Source organism: Haematobia irritans, chromosome 2 (genome assembly GCF_050003625.1).
Source record: "Haematobia irritans isolate KBUSLIRL chromosome 2, ASM5000362v1, whole genome shotgun sequence".
Taxonomy (NCBI): Eukaryota; Metazoa; Arthropoda; class Insecta; order Diptera; family Muscidae; genus Haematobia; species Haematobia irritans.
Window position 1 is genome coordinate 72370472 of NC_134398.1, and position 12695 is coordinate 72383166.

At 33.2% G+C, this 12695-nt stretch overlaps 1 long non-coding RNA gene across 1 annotated transcript; it reads left to right on the forward strand.

The window, feature by feature from the left end:
• The first annotated feature begins 237 nt into the window (after window positions 1-237).
• LOC142227685 (uncharacterized) lies at window positions 238-701 on the forward strand. Its single transcript, XR_012719976.1, has 3 exons — window positions 238-314; window positions 373-496; window positions 559-701. It is a non-coding gene; the product is annotated as an uncharacterized LOC142227685 (long non-coding RNA).
• Window positions 702-12695: the final 11994 nt, after the last annotated feature.

The window sequence follows — 12695 nt, forward strand, 5'->3', positions numbered from 1 at the left end:
ATTTCTTATAAAATGATAATTGCGACTTCCTTTATAATAGAAAGTTTTTCATACATACGAACAACACTTGACATAAAAAAATATTTTAGTTCATTCGTACTAAGAAGTATGCAATCCTTTCAAAACTTAAGGAAACACATTTGTTAGAATGTAGGAAATTTTCCTATATTTCTATTGTCTACCTGTAATCGATACCTGTCATCGTAATCGATGTGTTTGCGCGTGGGTGTAATCGATATGTTTGCGCGTGGGTTGTTTTTTTAGTTGGAATCGCGTTGTTGTGGTATACGGAGAGATTGTTAAAAAATAATATGGTAAAATAATATAATAAATAACAAAAAAATATATAAAATATTTATTATTTTAAATTAGTGAGAACAATTTTCGTTTTTTGAAAATAAATCTATCAATGTTCGTGATGGCGTATAAAGAAAGAAAACACCAGCAGAATAACAACCCTTTCATTTGTCTTCATTTTGGAATCTTCAATTATCAGGTAATATTCAGTGACGCTAACCTTTTGTAACAAAAATGGTTTATGATTTTTTATATTTGTAGGTATTGAAATTATAAAAGGAGGACAAAATCGTTAGGCAGCAACTTATTAAAAGTGAAAGGTACAAGAAGAAAAATGCGTTTTACAGTTGATGACATTACATGGAAATTGGAAATAGTGGAATAATAAACTAGTATTTCAAGGCCAGTCGATGCTGTTGTTTCTTAATAAATATATTTAATATATTAATAAAACGTATATTTTATTGAAGAAAAAATTGCCTATATAAATAAATAAAATTGTATTTAAAAACTAAGGTAAGCAGTTCTAATTATGAAGTAAAAGTTTTACCACAAATGTGTAAGATTTGTCCAAATGAATGAAAAATTTTCAATAAAATCATTCCATATATGAATTCAAATCAGTTAAATTTTTTCATTCTGTAGTATAGTGGTACATAAATATAGGAAAACGTTAACTAATATATGGAATGCATTATACCTAATTTCTACGAAAATCACATCGTTCAAACAAATAAAATGTCTTTGGCGCTATACGAAGTTCAACTTTCTTCACAATGAGTTCATTTTAACTTAAAGAAGGGGTCACTTTTTTCTGGGTGTATGATGAAGGATGAAAATGCGGGAAGAATAATTATGGAGTTTGTAGGTCTACGCGCTAAAATATATTATTGACTGTTGAGGGTGGGAGCGAAATTAAAAAAATCAAAAGGCGTAAAGAAATCTGTACTTAAAAAATATAGCATAGACACCTATCGTGATTGTCTGTATGGTAAACGAGAAGTGTATGATAATACGATTACATTTAGATCGAAAAAAAACATACCATATTTCGAATAAAGTGAACAAAATAATGTTAAGTCAAAATGATGACAAACGAAAATTTTTAGCAGACGGGATTAATACATACGCCTGGGGTCATCATGCAATTCGCAAATAACATAGGAAGAAATAGCGATAATTAATCTAGAAGCAATTAGACCTATGCCACTTGACATTAATTTGTTTGATTTACAAAATATCGAATTGGCTACAATGGAAAATCTTGACGATTTTAACCTCTAACCTCTCCACTAGAATTAATTTAATAATAACTATTTATTTAATTTTAGTAATAAAAAAACAAAAAAGTATTTATTGTTAGAATATATAATATACGCTAATTTATCAGTTTGTATATAGTTTTTTTGATGATGTTTAATAATAAAAAATAAATAAATAAATAAAATAAAACAAAAAATTGTATTTTTAAATAATTTTTCGAACAACCCAATCAAAGGTGCGTATTCCATCAGGCGATCGTACAGTATAAAACAGTAGGCATGTGTAACTTGTGCGATTGGTCTACTCGTCTCAATTTCGAGTTTGCCATCTATTGAGTCATGCTCATCATCTAATTTTGATGGCTAACATCAACGACAATTAGTGGGGAGATCTTGAAATCATCAACACTTGAGATTGGATGTGACTCCCTTTGATAATAATTTTGTTGAAATTTTGTATACATTTCATAGAGTATTGCATATCGATTTTCTTCAAATTTTAAATTTAAATCATCATACGGATAGGTCTCTTAATTCAAATGTACTTTTATGTTTGTTAACACCCTCACAAAAAATCGCTTCTGTAACATATACTCCCAAACATATTTTGCTTCAAGCATATACATTTTTGGGTATTGCCCAAACATTTATATGTTTGATCTCTTCCAATATATAATATGTTTGAAAGCATATTGGTCTAAACAATATATGATTGGGTAGTCTAAGTTCCAAACATTTTTTATTTTTGCATCCAAATTCAATAATGTTGTCTTCCAAAAAACAATATGTTATTATGTGACCATATAATATGTTTGGAAGCATTTTGCACCCAAAAATATTATATGCTTAAAAAAAATTCTCCCAAACAATATTGTGCTCAAAATTTTATTTATTTATTTATATATTTACAATCATAATGAATTATGAAAATAAATAGGTGCTAACAACATAGGTTTTCGACCTAAATGCTCAAAATTTTGTTTCTGCCCAATTGTATATTCCCCGACATCTTTCTCACTTCCACGAGATTTTTTAGTTCTTAGCACCTTTTTCTGTAATACAAACATTGTAGAAGAAATTATTCAATTTTATGATTTTTATTTTATTTTAATTTTACCTTTTGCCGGACGGGGATTCGAACAGCGGACCACACAGTTTGTAAGGATCAAAGAAGTAGCTGATCAATTGCCCAAGGAAAAATAAAATGTTAATTTTGTAATAACAAGCAAAAACCACCAACTTAATTCAATATCGCTCCCTGTTAAATAGCGCTCCAAGCTACTAAACACATATATGTTTATAGGCTATTTCTAAATTAATATATGTTTGCATCCAAGCATATTATATTTACAAACATTTTATGTCCCAAACATAATATGTTCTAACATATTAACATATATGTCCCAAACATGTTAGCTAGTTTATGAACATTATAGGCTTGCACTCAAAAATATTGTGTTTAAAAATTTGTGTTCCAAACATATAATGTTTATAGCCAAACATATGAAAAACAGTCTTTTTCATCCGTGAAGTTGCGGTGAACAAATTTTCTGTCACGTTCAAATGCAAACAAAATGAACTGTGGTCTCTCCCTATTCAGCGATAGCTTTACATTCCAATTACATTCCATCGACCCAAAGAAAGTGGGATTAACATGACAATCCCAACTTCGAAATGCAATCGGTAATGATGTTCCATCACGTACTGTTTTCATTGCTTTTACTTTCATAGGGTAAGAGAGCTGTACATGAGGTATCCTCCACGTTACATTGGTAATTGTTAAATTTATATTTTCCTTTGGATCCAGTGAATAACATGCTTGGCTATCGTTAGAACTTCGATGAAGTATTAAGTCATGTTTGCTATGTAATATACTTTTATTGAAATCTTCAGCAAAACCCAGTAACATCTTTAATGGGACATAAAAATTGAATGTGTCCACAGCTATATCGTCCAAAGAACTCCATCCTGCATTCAGGAGCATATTACTCTCAAAACTAGTTAGGGAAGCGAAATTTTTGATATACCAAATGATATACCAAATATACCAAAATATCTCTATCAATCAATTTCAACACCATTTAGCTCATAGTGGATTTCATCAAACATATATCCTACACAATTGTTTTTTAATCGTGCATTCGGTGCTTTCTCTCCACTAGCCACTGTTATGTAACCCTCTATGTAAATATAACTTTCAGCTGGCAATATGTACAAATCTTGATTTTGTATGGTTACTCTGATTTCATCATTCTTTTTAAATGAGCGAATATATGGCACATAACTATGATAGTCTGTTTTAGTTATATTTTCATCTGAAAACGGCTTTTCAGTTGCATTAACAATTTCAGATATTTTGTTTTAAACGGAGCTTGAGTGCTTTTAAAAATTACTTATTTTCCTTAGATAAAGGCAGTAGTCTGTGGTTGGTGGTTCGATCTTGAATGTTTTCCTTTAATTTTCTACTGATGTATTTATTATAAATAATAATCTCACAGTGTGTCTTAGATGAAGACGTAGAGTAATTTCCTCACCTCGAAAGTTTATTAAGCGATCTTCTTGATCTACAATCCACACGATAAGTGAACTGATTTCTTTAACGTTCACTGGCAAATAAACTAAATTTCTAGGCATTTCATCTAATTTATGGCCAGGAGACATTTATAGCAAATTGATGAATGGTATGTATGCACGTGTAAACTATTCATAAAAGCACCTGAAGTAATATTACATTGCAATTGAATAGCATTCACCCGCATAATATTCACGGGAAGGGATGATTTATGTGTTATGTTGGGTGATAAAATTTCTCTTTTGAAACCTAACAAGCGACCAATTGAACGTTCATGATTGAAATCTATTATATCATGAGAAGAGTATATTTCAATTTGTAGAGTATTATTGTTAAATGCAATATTGATACTTTTCGATCCATTGCTCATTCCATAAGCCATTTTTATATAGTCGACAATGTCTTCCAGTTCATACTAACCTATGGGAATTTCAATTCCTTTCTTACCAATATGAAATAGATTATTATTGTTACGTTTTTATATTGAGTTCTTTTCAAATAACGACAATCTACAATTTATTTGCTTAACGATAGGTTTCACTTATTTGCTCTACGATGTGTACTGTATGACTTTTATCTTACGACTGACCTCACAGCTCCCTCTGTCAGCTCTTTTATAGTACTATATAACGATATCGAAAATTCTCGATAGTCTTGCCTACAACATTCTAGACTATTCTACTACTATCTGGTAGATGTCGCACGGGCGATATCGCACATATTTATCGGCTTATGCTCATTGTCTTGGCTACAATAATGTAGAACATTCTACTATCTGGAGATGTCGCACGGGCGATATCGCACATATTTATCGGCTTAAGCTCATTGTCTTGGCTACAATCATCCAGAACATTCTACTATCTGGCAGATGTCGCACAGGCATAAATGATTATGGTCATATTACTACAACTATAACAATAAGCAATGAAGATAACAAAATAAAAGGGGTTACTATACAATGAACGATTGGGAAACTAAGAACACAAAAGATGTTTAAAAAAGTACTAGAAAATAAAGAAATGATTTTGACAAGTGATGACGTAATTTGACCGTTACAATTTGAAATTTTAAATTAACGGAAAATAATTTGAATAAACTTAAATCTAGAAATATCAAATGTGCAACACTGCCTCCCGCTTAAGCCTGTTCGTCCCGAATAGGCACAGAACCCGTTCCGTAAGGAGCCAAACGTTCAAGGTGAATAATTTCATCTTTGACCTTGGGCTGTCGTCCTTTTGAATGGGTATACAACATCATTGATCTTCTTGATGATTTTGTAGGGGCCTTCCCATTGTGTTTGCAGCTTGGGACATAATCCCTTCTTTCGTTGCGGATTAAAAAGCAGAACCAATTGTTCTTCTTGGAAGCCCTCAGTATTTGCAGCACGATCATATCTCGCCTTCATCCTGTTGCTGACCACTTTTATTTTGTTACGCACTGATTCGTGAACCTCGCCAAACGTGTTTGGTATGTCGTTACTGTTTTCTTCTATGGCGAGCTCATTAGGTTTAGCGCCGAATATCAAATCTCCAGGCAACTTCAATTCCGCTCCGAATAGAACCTTGGCCGGTGTTCGTGACGTAGAATCATGTATGGCTGATCTATAAGACAGCAAAAATCGTTGCTTCACTTTCTCGGCTGTTTTGGTTATTCCCAAGTGACATCCACTAGGTCCATTGTGGAATTCCGTCAAAACATCTCTTATTTTAGAATTCGGATTTCGAGATAGAATTTCGAGAATTTTTCGCACTCGACATTACAAGGTCGACGTGACAAGACGTCCGCGTTGCCGTGTTTGCCACCTTTTCTATGTTCGATACTGAAGTCATAGCTTTGGAGTCTTTCTATCCAACGTGCCAGCTGAGCTTCCGGATTCTTGAATTGGAGCAACCATCGTAGGGCTGAATGATCAGTTCTGAGCAAGAAGTGCTGTCCATACAAGTATTTGTGGTAGTTTTCTACGCTTTCTATGACGGCTAGCAGCTCTCTTCTCGTTACGCAATAGTTCTTTTCGGCCTTGGACAAAGTTCGGCTGAAGTATGCGATAACCTTTTCTTTACCATCAATCTGTTGAGATAGCACACCTCCAATACCGTAAGCACTACCATGTGTATCCAAAATAAAATTTTCGCCAGGAATAGGATATGCTAGGATAGGAGCAGAACATAAACGTTATTTTAGATGATGAAATGACTCCTCCTGGTCCTTGTTCCACTGGAATTTCGTACCTTTTTACGTTAATTTATGGAGGCTTGCGGCGATGCTGGCGAAGTTTGGTACGAATCGCGTGTAGTATGTGCATAAACCAAGGAAGCTGCGCAACTCGTGGAGATTCCGTGGACGTGGCCAATATCTTACAGTCTTGATTTTGTATTCATCGGTGGATATGTCCTCTGCTGTCACATGATGACCCAAGTACTTAACTTCCCGCTGGAAAAGCGAGCACTTCTTAGCGTTAAGACGTAGACCAGCGGCTGACAGTTGCTGGATAACATTTATTTATTTATGACATCCTAATACAAAAAAGAACTAAATCTTATATAAATTTGTGCTAGGTTATATTGATAAAAAATTGTAATGGACAATTGTGAGTTAATTATATATTAGCGTAGATGTGGACAGTTTAAGATAATTACAAATTTTTTTCATTGAAAATATTTTTTTTTTATCTCCTTTTTAAATATATTTGCATGTGGTTTGGCAATCTGTTCCAAAGACGAGTAGTTGATATAAAAAATTGTTTCTCAGAAATTGAGCTGTTAATCTTGTTAATATGATTTTTCTTCCTCGGTTTGAACGTGAGAACTGTACTTTTTCATAAAGATATTCCGGTTCTTTCAAGTAAATAATTTTGTGTAATAACATAAGGCTTTTGTATTTCAATGAGTTCTCAAAACTCATGTTAAATAGTAGGTATGAATAGTTTGAGATTCGCTCAATTCTTTTTTTTATTAAAAACGCATCGGGCGATATTATTGAATGCAACTTTAAGCTTAATAAAATCAGTGTTGCTACAGCTGAAGAATATTTCACATCCGTATAATAAAACGGGAATCAAGTGTAGATTCCTGAACCAACTAGAGGTTTCTTAGCATTCCGTATATTTTACCTGTAGTTGAGTTTATATGGTTTGACCAGGATAACATGTCATTGAATATGATGCCAAGATTAGATGATGACTCTGTAAAATCAATCACAGTACCGTTTAAATGTACTTCATATGTTGATATTAAGCTTCGATGTCGTTTGGAGATCAGTAGGCATTTAGATTTATTGAGGTTAATGCTTAACTCATTATTAGTTGCCCATACATAAATTCTGTTCAGATCAATGTTAATTTTGCCTATACAGGTTTTTACATCATCAATATAGCTACATAGATACAGTTGAACATCATCCGCGTATATATGGATTCTGCAATATTGAAGAACATCTGGTAAGTCGTTGATATATAAACAGAATAGTAGAGATCCTAATGTTGATCCTTGCGGTACGCCTTTGAAAATTGTCCGTGTATTTGAGTATTTGTTGTTTAGGTATACCGTCTGTGTCCTATTAAGCAAGTACGATCTAATGAGACGACAAGCGCTATGTGAAAAATTGAAAAGTTTATCTAGTTTGGTCAGAAGAATGGTATGATTTACAGTATCGAAGGCTTTGCTGTGATTCAATAATATTAAATAAGAAATCATATTTTTGTCTATGTCAGAATGCAATTCCTCGGCAACATTTATTAAAGCAGTAATACAGCTTCTCTTGGCTCTAAATCCAGATTGGTATTGTGATAGTAATTTATTGTCACTTAGATAACTTTCTATTTGACTAAACATCAGTTTCTCAAGTGCCTTTGACATATAGGATAGGATAGCAATAGGCCGAAAATCTCTATTTTGCTTCGGAATGAGAATAAAGTGTTCTTCCATTGCTTTGGAAATAATGACTTTGTTAATATATTATTGAAAATGTAAGTAATGTATGGTAGTATTGTCGGCATTATAATTTTTTTGAATTTGGGACAAATTTGGTCCATTCCAGATGCTTCAGATGTAATGGAGCGAATGGCATATAGTATTTCATAGTGATCAACACATCTGAAACCAAACATATTCTCGGGTTGTACATTGTTGTAGCAATCATATATTCTGTTGGTGGTAGCACTGGAGGGTTCTCCAATAAATTTATCGTTAAGTTCATTCAAAGCAGCGTCTATTTTAGTTTCGTTCTTATTTTTACCGATTCCAATATTTTTTATCTCTCTCCACTTTAACTTACATTCAATTGAATTTTCAAACTTCAATTTGTAAAACTGAGTTTTGGTTATTCCAATACACCCAGAAAAAGTGTCTTCGAAACTAAAGGAAGAAATATTCATCAATTTAGTTTAGTCGTTTTATTTCCATTAAATTAAATTTTTGTGTGAAATAATAAAATTTATTTGTTTCAGTAAAGAAATCCTAAACTGAAAGCAGTTAGGAATAGTTCATTAACTAGAATAAGGCATGGAATTTTACTAATACTGTTTTCTTCGCTGGGTATAAGAATTTACTACTCAACAAGAAAATTTTGTTCACTGATAACAAAGCATTCGTAAAAATAAACAAAAACCAAACTAAAACCAAGTTTCCTCAAATTTAGTAAAATTTCTTATAAAATGATAATTCTGACTTCCTTTATTATAGAAAGCTTATCATACATACGAATAACAATAAAATCATTCCATATATGAATTTAATTCAGTTAATTTTTTTCATTCTGTAGTATAGTTAGTGCCTTTTAATAGATTCGTTAAACCAAGGTTTGTGTTTGTGATGAATTCTTCTTTTCCTAAGAGGTACACACTCGTTAAACACCTTGTTTATTTGTTCCTGAAGGTATTCAACTTGATCATCGATAGACTCGTAATTATATATAGCATGTCAATCAATATAACTCATTCTGTTATTTAAAATTTCGTGGTTGATGTGTCTGTAATCTCTCAGCATCTATATGACTGTTATAAATTAAAAATAAGATATCATGTTTGGAAAACATGCTTGCAAACACTTGATCATATTGAGATTTGTGGTATTATTGACAAAGAATACATCCAATAAGCTATTAATTGTGTTGCTATAGTGGGTAGGTATGTTTGTATTAATCGGATGGAGGCCAATTGTTAGCATTGCATTCTTCAGAGACGATTCTTTTGAAAGATTACTGTTAAAATATCCAACAATTATTACTTCTTGGTATTGAACAGAGAGATTTCCAAGAGAGATAGTACTAGATCTTCAAAGTTTATTAAATTATTCGGTCTATATGCGCAACCAACGAGAATGTTATTGTTTATCTCGATCAGTAAGTATTCAATTTTGCTATCGATATTAGAGCAAAGTTTAGTTCGAAATTTTATACCATTTCTTATGTAAACACATACTCCTCCAGCGTGCGATTTCCTATCTAACCGTAGGAGTTGATATCCATCAAGCTGGTAAATCGAATCAGAGATAGTTGGACTGAACCAGGTTTCAGAAACGCAGATTAAATCCACGCCAGAAGATACAAATATAAATCTAAATTCGTCCAACTTATTATTTAAACTTTGGGCGTTCAAGTGAACAATTTTGAGACCAGATTTTTGCTTCATTACTCTAACCATATTGTAAATATTGTCTTTGGAACTATAACTATTATCACAGGGCATTAAAATTTATTATCACAGTGCAAAAAGTAACGTAGTTTTATCACATAAGCATATTTATCAATGTTGAGTTTGTATAAAAAGGAGATGTACAAACATAATGTTGAGTAAAATAAATTATAATAAAGTTTTGTATAACGACAAAATATATATTGAAATAATAAGATAATAATTGTAGTAAAACAAATTTTTGAATTAATTAAAAAATTATGTAGTAACTCCATTGTTGTGGTTGTTTTCTGGCATTTCGCAGTCTGACAGAAAAGAATCGAGAGCATTTTCTGACTCGATTAGCACAGATCGATTACTCTCCATGCCTTTGACATAAACAAGTTCCCGCATAGAATAACCTGCAGAGAGACGTTTACTTTTTGGTGTTTTATTGCAAATTGAAAAATATGAAAATTTTTTCTAGTTAAATCTTTACTAATGTAACAAGGTTGGTTCGAATTAATACCAAAGCAATTTAGTGTTACGTGGCATTTATTTTCTCTTTTATAATTTGCGATAGTACTCAAAATAAAGTTTCTATCGTGTGGTGTTAAAAGTTGCAATAATATAGCTCTATCTGGTTGACGTGAGTTCTTGTTACTATTGATACGACGAATTGATTTAATATAAGGTTGATCGATCTTTAGTGTATATCATAAGTTGGCAAATATTTGTTTTAAATTTTCGTCTTCGTAATACGGAATGCCATAAATACGCAGATTTGTAGAAACATTGATGTTGTTTTGATGCTCAACCATATCCTTTAATGTTTTGATGTCATTTGCATATTCGTTTGCCTTTAAAAGGGCCATTTCCAGCTTGTTTACTCTCTCAGAGAGTTCATTAAAGTGATTGTTTATTTTTTATAATTTTTCATGAATATCTTTAACTGCTTCATTTACACTTTCCTTTACACAGCGTTCGATGCTTGCCATCATAAGTTCATTTTGTTTAGAAATTTTCATTTCAATTAATTTCCTTCAAGTTATTAAGGTGCTCGTCAAATGTCTTGCCCAAAACTATGATATCGTGTAGGTATATCAAGCAGGACTTCCAATGCAACCCATTTAGTACCCGCTCCATCAATCGCTCGAACGTAGCCGGAGCATTGCAGAGCCCGAATTGCATTACATTGAAATGCCATAGACCGCCATTAACGCCAAAACTGTATTTTCTTTGTCTTTCTCGGCGATCTCTACTTGCCAATAGCCACTCTGCAAGTCAAGTGTGGAAAACCGTGTTGTTCCAGCTATTGTGTCCAACGTGTCATCAATGCGTGGAAGTGGATAACTGCCTTTCTTGGTGACATCATTTAACTTTCTGTAGTCCACGCAAAATCAGGTGGTTCCATCTTTCTTTTTGACTAGTACAACTGGTGAGCACCAAGGACTTGATGATGGCTCGATTACACCACTTTCCGCCATTTCCTTAACAAGCTTTTGAACCTCATCTCGTTTTGCTAGAGTTGCCTGTTTTATGGGTCTTTCTTCTGTGGTATTTATTTCGTGCTTCACCACAGATGTTCTCCCTTGATTTTTCTTCTCAATGGCAAAGGCTGAGGCATTTTTCCATAACAATTGCTTGGCTTTATTTTTCTCGTGTGCAAGCTTCGACATAACCTTCCATATGTTTTCTCGCCGTTCCATGTGCCTTTGATGAGTTGCTTTCCAAAGTGATTATTGCATCGGCCGGTGTACATTTGCAAATGTCAGAAAATTTTCCAATATGCTCCTGCTGGTCAGACAAGTTTAAAACTCGGACTGGTATAAGTCCCTCTTCATTCGTTGTTACAAGGGCGTTCGCTATCAAGATGTTATTATTTTTACTATTTGCTGGTTCAACCACCTACAATTTGCCGACTTCACAATCTCCATTCATAGGCACCCATAATATTGCTTCAGCATGCGGTGGCTTGCTCGCAGTCAATTGTCTGATAGGGGTATTCTTGTCGTATCCCACATTAACCGGTCCGTATTGGACCAGATCATGACACGACGATTCATATCCAGGTTTAGACCAAAGGCAATCATGTACCTATTATAACTTCATCTACTATATCGGCCACAATGAACTCATACTTAACGGATATGTTAGCAATAGTTAACTTCATGGCGATTTTGCCATAACATATTGTTACGTTTTTATATTTAGGCGTTTTTAATTACCCGACAATTAAAACACTGTTCGTTTCAAATAACGTTAATCTACAATTTATTTACTACTAGCGTAACCCGGCCCGCTTCGCTGCGCCTTCCGAAGCGTATTTGGAGGAACATTTTGCGTTAACTTAGTCAACTATATCCTTCGTGCTGAAAACAAATTCGAAAAGATTTGAATTCTTCTAAACAAATCGGACTACTTGATTTTTCGTTTATAGGTACAAATACGGCGGGAGAGGGTGTACCCTTTCCTCCAAATTTTTTTAATAATGTTCTGTATTCAAGTACTTGGACAATCTTCTATATTTCTTGTGAATTTTAAGTGTGGTTTGTCAAGGAAAGGTATCCTTTTCCTCAACAAATCTGAAAATTAAGCACTATATTATCCAATAAATCGGAAAAAGCAAACGTAGTAAAAAATTTTACCACATTAACATTTGCTAAAATGTTGGAAAATGATGTACCCTCTACGTTGGCTACCAATTTCATGTAAATTTAAGTTCTTTACTAAAAAGAAGTCTGGCAGAAGCCTGTGCAAAAATCATAAAATTATGTACCGAGTTCCCATTTATGGACAACCCTCTACTTTCAATTTAAGAAAAAAAAAACGGACAAAAGGGCACCCTCTCCCCACCTTCGCACCACTCCTACCTGATATCGGACTATCACGTACCCTATATTAATTTCGCAACTACTCAATGGTCCCTATAAATTCTATCGAAGTAAATCGACAA